The sequence below is a fragment of the Pinus tabuliformis genome, chromosome 6, assembly GCF_031772625.1.
Source record: "Pinus tabuliformis cultivar Carrire ecotype Pingquan chromosome 6, CPIR1, whole genome shotgun sequence".
NCBI lineage: Eukaryota > Viridiplantae > Streptophyta > Pinopsida > Pinales > Pinaceae > Pinus > Pinus tabuliformis.
This window is the reverse complement of record NC_142292.1, coordinates 510,588,026-510,591,990: the sequence shown is the minus strand read 5'-3', so window position 1 is coordinate 510,591,990 and position 3,965 is coordinate 510,588,026.

Here is a 3,965-nt window from a genome sequence, read left to right as displayed (position 1 = left end):
ATAAATCAGGTTGTTGATCATTAACCTATATAGTTTGGTTTACTTCTAGAGACTCATCATCCTTGTTGAGTTTGCAACTTGTAACCATGCAGGGAGTGCTCACAAAGGCATAGTTTTCCATACTGATTTATTTCAAATTTTATTTAAGATACTTGGATTGAGATATGGAAATTCCTTGTTTAGATTGATTAACCTACAATCCTAGAATGAAGGATAATTCCCCTAGCATGGACATTTCAAACTCTTTCTACATACTAGTTGCAAATATTCTTCTCATCGAATCATCATCACTACCAAATATAATGCCATCTACATAGACAACAATGATCAACATGTTACCTTTTTCAATCTTAATGTAAATATTACTGTCTATGGTACCTCTTTCAAAACCCTACTACTGAAGATATCTATACAATTTGGAATACCATTCCTAGGTGCTTCTTTCAAGGGATAAAATAATTTCTTTAGTATGCATATGTAATATTTGTCTTCTACTATTTGAAATCCCTCTAGTTTCTCAACATAAACTTCCCTTGAGTTCCCCATTCACAAATGTTGATTTCACATCCATTTTATAAACCTTGAAACCTTTGAAACAAGCAAAGGAAAAAAAACATTATGATAGCTTCAAGTTAGGATACTGGAGAAAATGTTTGATTTAATTCCATGCCTTCAACCTATTCATATCCTTTGCAAACGAGCATCAGATTATTACTTACAACCTTTCCATCCTCACTGAGTTTGTTTCTATAGATTCATTTGTTTCCAATCACATTTTTATCTTATGGTCTTGGCACATTCCCAAGTCTCTTTCTTCTCAATATGATCAAGTTCCTCTTTCATTTCTTTAATCTAATGACCATCTTGACTAGCTTGAGAGAAGTTCTTGGGCTCCACAAGTGATAAAAATGCTAGGTTTTCTTTATTCGATGCATTGATGAGCTTTCTTATGGTTTGAACTCTTGAATATTTGTATCCTAGAATTTTGTTGTTCAGATGATTATTTTTTACATATATGGATGGAGTTTTTGTTTTAAAGGCTTATATTCATGTCTTCAATATTCTTCATACTCTTCATCCTCATGTTCATTTGATGTTCATTCTTCAGAGTTAGAAGGATGTGACTGGGCTTGGGGAAGAACTTCATTATAGGGAAACACTTCATCTAACTTCACTGACTTCTCAAGTTCTTTTATTATAGAACTTGTACCCTTTGATTTGATAAGCATATCCTAAGAAGATTCCTTCATTGGCTCTGGATTCCAATATTGCTAGTTTATCCTCATTCTCTTTGATATAACTTCTTCCAATAAATTTGAAATGTCTGATTATGGCTAGTTTTCCTTTCAATAATTCGCAAAGATTTTTTGGTGTTATTTACCATGATTTGAGCTCTGTTCAAGATATATATTGCCATATTTATTTATTCTCCCTAAAAATGATATGGTAGTTGTGCTTCAAAAAGAAGAGATCTTGCCATATCTTCAATTGTTATTTTCTTTCATTTAACTATACCATTATGCCGAGGAGTCCTTGTGATAGTGAAGTGCCTTCTAATTTTATTATGTTCACAAAAAGAATTGAATTAGTGGGAGGTGAATTCTCTTCCACTATTAGTTCTTAGACATATAGTATTCAAATCAATTTCATTTTCAACAAGATCCTTGAAAGCCTTAAAATTTTCAAATCCTTTAAATTCTTCTTAAGAAAACTAAACCAAGTCATTCTTGTGAAATCATCTACAAACAACATCAAATACCTTTCTCCTATCTTGGCTGGTTCGCCAAGATTTTTGTGAATGATTTATGATGTCCTGGATGTTGAATATTCTTTTGTTTCAAAGAATACTCTAGTTTGATTCCCAAACTGACATTCTTTGTAGTTGGCATCGTGAGGCTTTGATATTTTTGGCATGTCACTAGGAACTTGTGCTCTTGTAAATTTGATCAAATTATAAAAACTAACATGTCTCAACCTTTTGTGCCATAACAAACTTCCGTTTATCCATCCAATAAAAAGCTTCTCAATTTCATATCCATCAAGGATGTGTACGTTACCTTCGGTCCTATTAGCTCTAGTTATCAATTTTCTAGAATATTAATTTATAATTTCACATCTCTTAGAGTTGAACATGAGATCACACCATTAATCACACATTTGACTGACACTCAATCCTTCCACGTACAAGACATATTGGGCTTTAGTCCTTCCATTATCAATGTTTGCAGTTTCTTTTCTGGTTATTTTTGTAGATGCATGATTTCTAAGAATTACCTTAGATTTATCTCCTTGAGTTTGATGAAGTTTCTTTGATACCTTGTCATGTGTATTGAGTAGTGATTATAAACATACCATTTATTTTGTTGTTTTTGAGCATACAACATGATACCACACCTTTCTTCCATACATTCGATTTAAGGGGGCATTCTTCCTTCCCTTGATTTAATTTGCAATCTCGAGCCTTGTGTCCAAATTATGGCACATGAAGCATTCAACTTAAATTTATAGAGGATTAAAAGAGTTTATTCCACCATACATACTTCTAGAGATGGTGCTTGAGTAGTTGTTATTCATAAATTCTCTTCTTTTATAAATTCTACAATTGGTTTCCTTAGTATCAAATTTATAGCATTCATAACAATATCCATAGCATAGTTTTTTTTTTACCTAGATGATTGCTTCCTACTATTGATTTTAGCCTTGCTGCCTTCCTTCTTATGATTAAACTAGTCAAAAGATGGTTCTCTTGCTGATTGTTTTGCTGCATATGATTCTTTTTTGAGGAGGATTTTTTTCTTTCTTTGTATTATCTTAAAAACATTGACAAAATATAATTCATTATTTTGGATTCTTCCATTTATATTTTCAAATCATAACCAAATTTTCATATATATCCACATCTTATTCTCGAAATTCGATTGTCATGACTGCTTCGATCAACCTTCTAGTGATTAACTATTCCTGAAGGAACTTGATTTGATTCCAATTGTGAGACTAAATATTACACTAAGAGGGGTTGTGTGGGAGGGGGGTTGAATCACTGTAATGGAAAATTCAATATTTCAAAACCATTTCAACAATAACTAAATATATAATAGTACATTAGTAAATTTCAAGCATCATAACATTATTTAAAACTACACATAGAGTAACAATCATCACATCAACACAAGAGGACGCCAACCTTTACGAGAGAAAACCCTAAATTCTTTTTGTCTTCTTCAAATTGTCTACGTAGATTTGCAAGAACCAACCTTCTAAAGGCACCCACCCCAAAAAGTAAATTTTCAGGCACCAACTTGCTAGAGGCATCAACCCCCAAAATGTGGAAGCAACGACTTGTAATAGGATGCAGATTGATTAAGGCACCAACCTTGAAAATGTGAAAGCACTAAATTGTAGTGGACTTCAACTTGATTGAGGCATCAACCTCAATGGAGGAACTCACCTCATTCTTCAAACTGATTTGGATCACTTTTCACAATATTTAAGACTAGATCCATAATCACCAATGCAATATATATCTCCAAATTGACCATACCAATGCTATCACAATTTATTCATCAACCCACAATCATAAAATCTTTCCCATATCTCGTTTTGATCATATATATGAAACCTCTTCATAAACATTGAAAACTTCTCATAAGCTTCAAAACATAATATCAAGAGAAAAAACAACTTTTGATACTCAAAAACATGTCTTCATGACTCTTCATGTCCCTTTGACAAATCACAAAAATATTATGTCCATGCCCCTCTTTTCAAAATTAAATTTGAAGCTCTAAACCCCCCCAAAAAATTACAAACATTAATCATTTGAAAAACGTCATACAAAATGACATTTTAAGGCAATTTTTGTTCATAATGCTCCTCCCTGGTTTTCCTAATTGTTCAACAAAATGAACTTTGGCGTTAAAAAAATATTTTTTAGCAAACTCCTCACAACTTGAATGAGTGATCGA